General features: G+C 37.9%; 1 pseudogene; it reads right to left on the reverse strand.

Annotated features, from left to right (window-relative positions):
• Positions 1 to 3,940: 3,940 nt before the first annotated feature.
• LOC138852037 (fibrillin-2 pseudogene) lies at positions 3,941 to 10,782 on the reverse strand (annotated as a pseudogene).
• Between the last annotated feature and the right edge of the window lie 357 nt (positions 10,783 to 11,139).

An 11,139-nucleotide genomic window follows, 5' to 3' on the forward strand; every position in this document is an offset into this window, starting at 1 on the left:
TATATATATATATATATATATATATATATATATATATATATATATATATATATATATATATATATATATATATATATATATATATATATATAGGTAGTAGGTTGGTAGACAGCAACCACCCAGGGAAGTACTACCGTCCTGCCAGATGACTGTGAAACAAAAACCTGTAACTGTTTTGCATGATGGTAGGATTGCTGGTTTCTTTTTCTGTCTCATAAACACGCTAAGATAACAGGGATATCTTGCTACTCCTACTTACACTTTGGTCACACTTCATAGACACGCACATGCATATATATATATACATACATCTAGGTTTTTCTCCTTTTTCTAAATAGCTCTTGTTCTTTTTTATTTCTTCTATTGTCCATGGGGAAGTGGAAAAGAATCTTTCCTCCGTAAGCCATGCGTGTCGTATGAGGCGACTAAAATGCCGGGAGCAATGGGCTAGTAACCCCTTCTCCTGTATACAATTACTAAAAAAGAGAAGAAGAAAAACTTTATAAAACTGGGTTGCTTAAATGTGCGTGGATGTAGTGCGGATGACAAGAAACAGATGATTGCTGATGTTATGAATGAAAAGAAGTTGGATGTCCTGGCCCTAAGCGAAACAAAGCTGAAGGGGGTAGGAGAGTTTCAGTGGGGGGAAATAAATGGGATTAAATCTGGAGTATCTGAGAGAGTTAGAGCAAAGGAAGGGGTAGCAGTAATGTTAAATGATCAGTTATGGAAGGAGAAAAGAGAATATGAATGTGTAAATTCAAGAATTATGTGGATTAAAGTAAAGGTTGGATGCGAGAAGTGGGTCATAATAAGCGTGTATGCACCTGGAGAAGAGAGGAATGCAGAGGAGAGAGAGAGATTTTGGGAGATGTTAAGTGAATGTATAGGAGCCTTTGAACCAAGTGAGAGAGTAATTGTGGTAGGGGACTTGAATGCTAAAGTAGGAGAAACTTTTAGAGAGGGTGTGGTAGGTAAGTTTGGGGTGCCAGGTGTAAATGATAATGGGAGCCCTTTGATTGAACTTTGTATAGAAAGGGGTTTAGTTATAGGTAATACATATTTTAAGAAAAAGAGGATAAATAAGTATACACGATATGATGTAGGGCGAAATGACAGTAGTTTGTTGGATTATGTATTGGTAGATAAAAGACTGTTGAGTAGACTTCAGGATGTACATGTTTATAGAGGGGCCACAGATATATCAGATCACTTTCTAGTTGTAGCTACACTGAGAGTAAAAGGTAGATGGGATACAAGGAGAATAGAAGCATCAGGGAAGAGAGAGGTAAAGGTTTATAAACTAAAAGAGGAGGCAGTTAGGGTAAGATATAAACAGCTATTGGAGGATAGATGGGCTAATGAGAGCATAGGCAATGGGGTCGAAGAGGTATGGGGTAGGTTTAAAAATGTAGTGTTAGAGTGTTCAGCAGAAGTTTGTGGTTACAGGAAAGTGGGTGCAGGAGGGAAGAGGAGCGATTGGTGGAATGATGATGTAAAGAGAGTAGTAAGGGAGAAAAAGTTAGCATATGAGAAGTTTTTACAAAGTAGAAGTGATGCAAGGAGGGAAGAGTATATGGAGAAAAAGAGAGAAGTTAAGAGAGTGGTGAAGCAATGTAAAAAGAGAGCAAATGAGAGAGTGGGTGAGATGTTATCAACAAATTTTGTTGAAAATAAGAAAAAGTTTTGGAGTGAGATTAACAAGTTAAGAAAGCCTAGAGAACAAATGGATTTGTCAGTTAAAAATAGGAGAGGAGAGTTATTAAATGGAGAGTTAGAGGTATTGGGAAGATGGAAGGAATATTTTGAGGAATTGTTAAATGTTGATGAAGATAGGGAAGCTGTGATTTCGTGTATAGGGCAAGGAGGAATAACATCTTGTAGGAGTGAGGAAGAGCCAGTTGTGAGTGTGGGGGAAGTTCGTGAGGCAGTAGGTAAAATGAAAGGGGGTAAGGCAGCCGGGATTGATGGGATAAAGATAGAAATGTTAAAAGCAGGTGGGGATATAGTTTTGGAGTGGTTGGTGCAATTATTTAATAAATGTATGGAAGAGGGTAAGGTACCTAGGGATTGGCAGAGAGCATGCATAGTTCCTTTGTATAAAGGCAAAGGGGATAAAAGAGAGTGCAAAAATTATAGGGGGATAAGTCTGTTGAGTGTACCTGGTAAAGTGTATGGTAGAGTTATAATTGAAAGAATTAAGAGTAAGACGGAGAATAGGATAGCAGATGAACAAGGAGGCTTTAGGAAAGGTAGGGGGTGTGTGGACCAGGTGTTTACAGTGAAACATATAAGTGAACAGTATTTAGATAAGGCTAAAGAGGTCTTTGTGGCATTTATGGATTTGGAAAAGGCGTATGACAGGGTGGATAGGGGGGCAATGTGGCAGATGTTGCAAGTGTATGGTGTAGGAGGTAGGTTACTGAAAGCAGTGAAGAGTTTTTACGAGGATAGTGAGGCTCAAGTTAGAGTATGTAGGAAAGAGGGAAATTTTTTCCCAGTAAAAGTAGGCCTTAGACAAGGATGTGTGATGTCACCGTGGTTGTTTAATATATTTATAGATGGGGTTGTAAGAGAAGTAAATGCGAGGGTCTTGGCAAGAGGCGTGGAGTTAAAAGATAAAGAATCACACACAAAGTGGGAGTTGTCACAGCTGCTCTTTGCTGATGACACTGTGCTCTTGGGAGATTCTGAAGAGAAGTTGCAGAGATTGGTGGATGAATTTGGTAGGGTGTGCAAAAGAAGAAAATTAAAGGTGAATACAGGAAAGAGTAAGGTTATGAGGATAACAAAAAGATTAGGTGATGAAAGATTGAATATCAGATTGGAGGGAGAGAGTATGGAGGAGGTGAACGTATTCAGATATTTGGGAGTGGACGTGTCAGCGGATGGGTCTATGAAAGATGAGGTGAATCATAGAATTGATGAGGGAAAAAGAGTGAGTGGTGCACTTAGGAGTCTGTGGAGACAAAGAACTTTGTCCTTGGAGGCAAAGAGGGGAATGTATGAGAGTATAGTTTTACCAACGCTCTTATATGGGTGTGAAGCGTGGGTGATGAATGTTGCAGCGAGGAGAAGGCTGGAGGCAGTGGAGATGTCATGTCTGAGGGCAATGTGTGGTGTGAATATAATGCAGAGAATTCGTAGTTTGGAAGTTAGGAGGAGGTGCGGGATTACCAAAACTGTTGTCCAGAGGGCTGAGGAAGGGTTGTTGAGGTGGTTCGGACATGTAGAGAGAATGGAGCGAAACAGAATGACTTCAAGAGTGTATCAGTCTGTAGTGGAAGGAAGGCGGGGTAGGGGTCGGCCTAGGAAGGGTTGGAGGGAGGGGGTAAAGGAGGTTTTGTGTGCGAGGGGCTTGGACTTCCAGCAGGCATGCGTGAGCGTGTTTGATAGGAGTGAATGGAGACAAATGGTTTTTAATACTTGACGTGCTGTTGGAGTGTGAGCAAAGTAACATTTATGAAGGGATTCAGGGAAACCGGCAGGCCGGACTTGAGTCCTGGAGATGGGAAGTACAGTGCCTGCACTCTGAAGGAGGGGTGTTAATGTTGCAGTTTAAAAACTGTAGTGTAAAGCACCCTTCTGGCAAGACAGTGATGGAGTGAATGATGGTGAAAGTTTTTCTTTTTCGGGCCACCCTGCCTTGGTGGGAATCGGCCGGTGTGATAATAAAAAAAAAAAAATTTAACTGACCTTATGTGTAATATATTACACATTTTGCACAAGTCACAGATATAATAGTCAGATGTGACAACTATATATTATATAAACCATTTATCATAAAAGTATTTAGCATTTATGACAACTATACACTTATCATAAAACCATCTGTCATAAAAGTATCTATCATTTCTATTCCCCAGTAAAATTTACAAATAATTACAAATCAAAATTTAGTAGATAATTAATAATCTTTTGTACTGTGGGAGTTACTAACCTACACAACGGCGACCAGAATGATCTAGAACGTAACCCATGGGACATTCACATCGGAAGGAACCATCAGTGTTGACACAGTCTCCTCCTTGGCATGATCCAGGCATGATCTCACATTCATTCAGATCAGCACCAGATTCTGATCGGCCAGGTCCCAGCGGACACAGCTTCTCAAACTCAGCTATGGATTATAAGCAGAAGAGATAATGGAATTTTTAAAAAAATTAACTGGGAATCTGTCCTCAGAAAAAGACAAATCTTCAGGTCTGAATATATTAATTAATGTTCGTAGAATTACCTTGCCTCGGTGGGAGACGGCCGACTTGTTAAAAAAAAAAAAAAAAAAAAAAAAAAAGAATTACCGACAGTATGTTAGGTAAAAGGACACAAGTGCAACTTAATGTGACACTTTATTGTGACAACGCTTCACTCTCCAGGAGCTTTGTCAAGCCATAACAGCTTGACAAAAGCTCCTGGAGAGCAAAACGTTGTCATAATAAAATGTCACACTAACCTTTCGGGGTCGGTCTCATAAAACTACGCCAAAATTTTAGGAGCTTCCAATCTTGCATGAAAGAATGGGTCTGCATGGTCAGTGTGTGCAGTATAAAAAAAATCCTGCAGCACGCACTGCATAACGATTAACCCTTAAACTGTCCAAATATATATATATACGTTCTCTTGTGTAGCACCCCGAATTTTTTGAGAAAAAAAAAAATTTTAATAGGAAAAAAGAGCATATGGTACCCAGGCGTCCTCAATTTTTTTTCATATGGAGCACAGTGAGTGCGCACACCCATTCTCTTATGTCTAGGTGACTCAGGCTTATCGTGCCAATGCTGAATGAATGACGAAGGAAACGTACATATACGTTTGGGGTGTTACGCGAGAGAACGTATCTGTATGTTTGGACTGTTTAAGGGTTAAAAAAAACGGCAACCGTGTTTTTGGTGTAAAACAGCGACTTTGTGGTATATTTTTGTATGGTTTTTTATGTTGTCTTCTTGGTTTCTTGGTCTCAACTGATAGAATGAAAGATATACTACAGAAATAGGGATGATTTTGAATGGAATATAGACTAAAAGTAGCTTGAAATTGAGCTCGAAGTAGCAGAAATGTTCAATTTCTGCCGATGTGCAAGAGTAAACAAAACACACATCACGTGTCCAATACACGTCACCTGGCCAGTCTAATATGCACTCATGAATGCATTGACATTATTTATACAGTTATTACCATTAAGCAGTAGTCTGAATGACAGTAAATCTATTACGTATTTGTGTGAATAAAAATTCAAGATGAAAAGCAAGTGTAATATAAGAGGGGTTTGGAGACATGACTAATGAACAGAGAAAATGTTATTTTAGTGCCAGGAATGTGCACATTATTTATTCTGGGCCCTATTTTGAAATTGGCCTTTCTTGAATTTTGTGTGAAATTGGCCAAATTAGTAATTTCTGATCACTTTATTGGGTAGATGAAATATGTAAATGGGCAGTTTCTTGTACTCAGTCAACAGAATAAAAGGAGTTCTAGTTAAACAGCTATGAATGTGGTAGGCTGGGAGCAAAGGAATTTGCCCAAAATAGGGCTCAGTGGGCAAAATCGCAGATGCATAAATATCACCGAGCCCGCTAAATTTGTGAGAGAGTAATTCCACAAGTTTAGCATCAAATTTTGTGCTTTTGGTTTCATTAACTTCAGAAAAAGATTCCCTATTGTTTCATAAGAATTTTTTTTTTTTAAATTCTTCGATCCAGGGAGCAAGTTTGCAAGCAAGGGTCTCGACCCTCAAAGAGTTAAGTTGCACTTGTGTTCTTTTACCAAACATATTAATTAATACAACATCATGTTCCTCACAGCTGAACTTGGAAGTAGAGTAACATACCGATATGAAGAATGCTAACAAAAATGAATATGAAAGTTTTCCAACAAGTGTTCAATGAAATACGTACTGGAGAACTGAGCAGTATCATAAGTAAGTACAGTAGGGCCCTATTTATATGGCAGGTTAGGTTCCAGGCTACCGCCAGAAAGCGGACATTGCCAGAAAGTTGAAGACCATTTTTTCACATATATTATGTTAGCAACAGAACTAGGCATTAGAAAGATAGGGGGAGCCGTACAGCGAGTTTTGGTCATAATTGAAAAGTCTGTATTAGTGGAATGCCGTAAAGCAAAATGCTGTAAAGCGGGGCCCTACATATACCCTCCAGGTATACACATAAGTACAATTGTCAGACATATTGTAAATTGCCCAGTTTAACATAAAATTTCTGATAAAAAATAATGATTACTTCTACAAACATATACTGTACCTACATAACATGTTATGTGTTACATGACATCAAGCTAAATAAATAAAGGAAAAACAAATACAACGAGATAATTAAGAGGAAACCTGTAGAGACAGAGAAATGAAGAAGAGTAAATTACTTCATGGATAAATGTTATATCTGTTTTATTTGTTAAGCATAAAAAATGAATGTTAACCTGTATAAAAGTGTTGTTATCTGAATATGTTATAAGCTCTGTTTCATCCACTTTAGCTAAACATACTGTGAATACATATATGAAGCTATAAAAGCAAAGCTATGCTCATGCTATCTTGTTTTCAGTATGTATTTTATCATACAGTTGTTTCAAACTTCCAAAAGTTGCATCCTGTTCCACTGCTTTATTACTCCCACTCAATCACACAAGCATGCATGAAGAATGGGAAAGGCTCAAGAAGACCAGAAACAGAGATAGGCTCAGAGAAAAGAAGCTGTAGACTTCACTCAAGGAGAAGAACCTAGGTGTGAGTATAGTGTCCAGTATAATGCCAGTGGTATTAGTGAGGAAAGTCTTAGTGAATAGTATGCTTGATAATGGTGAGTCATGCAGCAGACTAGGTTAAGTTACTGAGTTCATAGCAGATAAATTGCTGTACAACTCACCCGAACTGATGTGTGGGCAGCGATCACAGGTCAGACCCCATGCAGCACCAGATGAACAACAACACTCTTTTCTAAGAATCCTGACTGGTCGAGGCTCCAAACATGTACCTAGAAAGCAAGAAAGTCACTAGAAAAAAATTGTGACTGTGTGATGAACTATGTTTGTCTACATAAAATATATATTTTTTTAAGGAAGACATTACACACAGATTCTTCAACAACCATATTAATTATTGCACACTAATATTTTGTGATTTTTATTATTATATATTATAATAATTTCAATAATATATTACAGGTACAGGTTGGCCATCACTAATCCAGTTCCAGCAGTAATCCGGGACTAATTTCAGCTAGCGTAATTTCAAATTTCTGGGGTCGCTGCACCAACCTGCCGCTACCGTCTGGTGGCGCTGCATAAGTCATTTCAATATGTATTTCTCCATTTATTGTTAAAACCTGCTCACTTTTAACCCTAGGCAAGGTTCCAACCAATAAAGGAAATGCTTTTCGCTGTGTAAAGTGCAAACACTGTACACTGTCCATAAAAGATAAGGGTGGCTTTGAAGCCACTGTGGTCCCATAGTATGACACAATGAGCTCAGCTCACTCAGATAAGCTGTGACTAGTAAATTTGGGATTACATATGATAGAATAGGTCTGTATGGTAAGTGTGCACTATATAAAAAAAAATCTGCAGCACGGAGAGCGTGAGGAAAAAGCTGAGTGTGTTTTTGGTGTAAAACAGCGACTTTGCGGTATATTTTTGTATGTTTTTTATGGTTGTATTTTCGTTTTTTTTGGTCTCATTTGATAGAATGGAAGATATATTACAGAAATAGAAATGATTCTGATTGGTTTCAGGATGGAAAGTACCTTGAAAATGAGCTCAAAGTAGCAAAATGTTCAATTATTGCCAATGTTCAAGAGTAAACAAATGATGTCACCATCCAATACATGTCTAACTGGTTGGTCTAATATGCAGTCACGAAGGAGTTGACATTATTTATACAACTATTACAATAATGCAGTAGTTTGCGTAACAGTAAATCTTCTATTTTTTGAGTGAATAAAAATTCAAAATGGAAAGCAAGTGTAATATAAGAGGGACCTGGAGACATGACTAATGAACAGAGAAAATGTTATTTTAGTGCCAGGAATGTCTGCATTGTTTATTCTGGACACCATTTTGAAACTGGTATCTTTTGAAATTTGTGTGAAATTGGCCAAATTACCAATTTCTGATCACTTTATTCCTTCTTTAGTGTTTTGTCTGTCATATGACTATTTAAGTTGTCTAGTGCTTGTAGTACACAGTATCTGATCCTGGTTCCCATTCCAGCCATCTGCTATTTATTCCAGTGTGAAAAATTTTCTAATATCCTTTACATCACTTTTTTCACAAATTTACAAGTGCAACTTCTTGTTCTTCCTGTTGAGGGCATTAAGAAATCTCCCCTAACTACCCTCTCCCATATCTTTATAATTTTATATGGTAATTCTTAAGTTTTGAAAACAGTTTGCTTAATGAAATTTCAATTAACCCTTTCAGTGGCTGTCATGCAGATTTACATGACTGATGCCAGGGTTCCTTATGTAGATCTCTGCATAAATTCTAGTGGCTTCAAATTTAGTGCAAGATGCCTGGTAGGCCTACATATGAAACAATGGATCTTCATGGTCAGTGTGAGCAGTATAAAAAAAAATTGGGGACCCTGCAGTGCATTGTGGGAACACCATGCTGAGCGGACACAAAGGCCTCAGTCCTAGGCAAACTGAACAAGTTTTATTCTCCAGTGACAGCTCCAACAATGAGAATTATAGAACTGATGATAAGTTCTTTGGTTTCGAAGATACAGTGACCAAAATTATAGCTCACGACGCTGGAAATATTGCTGTGAGATTATCACCAAATACAGTACCATCTTCTTTGAAGCTTAGTGATCACTTTTAATGAGACTTCCTGCTACAGAAAAGAAGAAATGGGCTCAGAAGTGATGTTACATATGTGCACATACAACAAGGCACCCATCAAAGAGCAGAGACATGCTTTATGTGTGAAGAATGTAAAAAGGAACATGAACAATGCCTGTATATATGTCCACAGATATTAGAACAATAGTAATGTAAAAAAATTTTTACCTCTGTGTTTACGTTGTTGTGTAAACAGGTTTCGTAAACAATATACTGATGACACTATTAGTGCAGGTATTGAGTTGCACACAACTGGTGGATATATGCACTGTGCATGATATGGGTCTCAGGCCAAAGAAGTTAATGGAAAATGGAAAAAATTAGAAAACTCCAGAAAAATGTGGAGAGTACAGCAATTGCCAATGATGCCATCAGTGAGTCAGTGACCTTTAATTTCACACCTTCATATCACGGCAAGTACTATGGGATTTTTTTCTTTTATTACCACCAGAAAAATATGCTCTTCTAACTAACAAGAGTTTTTTTTTTAAATGTGGACATTGAGAGCAATTTTAATTTCAAGGCTTCAGACATTGAGGGGGTTAATGACCAAGGAGTAATTAGAGAAGAATTTCATCTAACGACAACATAGCCTCCACTTAATTTCCTCTTAGCAGTTTGCACTAGAAATGCAGGATGTTATACTCTCATTACAAACACACGCACATACACACACATGGTGGCCAGGCTCACATGTCGGAGTAATGAAGGCCGAGGTACACTAATTAAACTTGCTACATAGCAATTGTTACTGCTGGGTGAGCCAGTGAAACTTTGCATTTTGTTTTTTATATAAGCTTCAATCTTCATGTAAATTTTATCCAGCCAATGTGAGTTTCAAAAGGCTGTTAAATGATAATGACTGCCATGGTGTGAAGGCAGAGGAAGAGCAATGCTCTAAACATCAAAGTGAATATTTTACAATGTGTTGATGCTGGCAAGGAAAACAGGTGCAATCTTCAAAATTTTTGAACTACCCAATTCCAGTGTATACACGGTCAAAATCTTCATAAATTTACAATGCGATTAGCACGCAAATTATGTCTCTGGTAGTGTTACTTGCACTTGTAGGTCACTGTTGCAGGCTTGGACTGAACTTCAGACCCAGCAATAAGTGCTTCTTAGCACGTTGGTTATACAGTAGAAAGCCAAGAGTTTGTTTGAGAGAATAAATCTTAAGGAAGGTGAGAATGTAGGAGAGTTGAATTTGTGCACAAGTAAGGAGTAATCTGAAAGGTTTAAGAGACGTGGCAACTTTGAGAACATTTCACCGAGTGATGAGGCTGCGAGTGCTGATACAGAGGCAGTAGCCTCTTATCAAGCTATGTTGCAGATCATAGAAGATGGTGGCTACACACCTCAGCAAGTTTTCAATGCTGACGAAACTGGGCTGTACGGGAACTGGATGCCATCAAGCGCCTTCTTATCAAGAGATGAGAAGAAGGCTACAGAATTCAAGGCAACCAAGGACCATCTCACACTTCTTCTGGGAGGCAATGCAGCAGGGGATTTCAAGCTTCAGTCCCTGTTAGTCTACCACTCTGAAATGCCAAGAGCTATGAAGAACTTCTACAAATCCAATCTCTCTATAATTTGGCGCTCTAACAAGAGAACATGGGTAACGTCAAGTATATGTAAGAAGTGGTTTTCGTGTAAATGAAAATATACATCAATGCATAAGATTAAATTTAAAATACAAATATATTTTTAATACAATTCGGCTTGTCTGCCTGACATGGCTTAATAATAGGTATAACACGCGTGTGTGTATAGATACAGACATACGTACACACAATATTTTTTTAACTCAACAGTTATCTCCCACCAAGGAAGGGTTACATAACCCTTTAAGTGTTCAGACCACTGATCAAAAAATTGTCCACAGTATTCAAGAATTTAAAAAATTTTTTTTTTTTTTCTTATGAATTGATAGCGAATCTTTTTTCTAAGGTAATGAAACCAAAGGTGCAAAATTTCATGGAAAACTCATAGAATTACACTTGCAAAGTTAGCGGTCTCAGCAGTATTTACACATGGGCAATTCTGCCCACTCTGAGTCCTATTTTAGGGCAATTACACTGTTTCAGTCTACCAAATTCTTGGCTATTTTGCTACTATGTCTTCCATTTTATTGATTTAGTACAAGAAACCACCCAATCAACTATTTCAACTACCCAACAAAGTGATTAGTAACTTGGCCAATTAAACACAAATTTCAAAATTTGCCAATTTCCAAACAGGGTCCAAAATAAACAATGTAGGCATTCTTGGCACTAAAATAACATTT

This window comes from Cherax quadricarinatus, unplaced genomic scaffold (genome assembly GCF_038502225.1).
Source record: "Cherax quadricarinatus isolate ZL_2023a unplaced genomic scaffold, ASM3850222v1 Contig3513, whole genome shotgun sequence".
Classification (NCBI taxonomy): Eukaryota; Metazoa; Arthropoda; class Malacostraca; order Decapoda; family Parastacidae; genus Cherax; species Cherax quadricarinatus.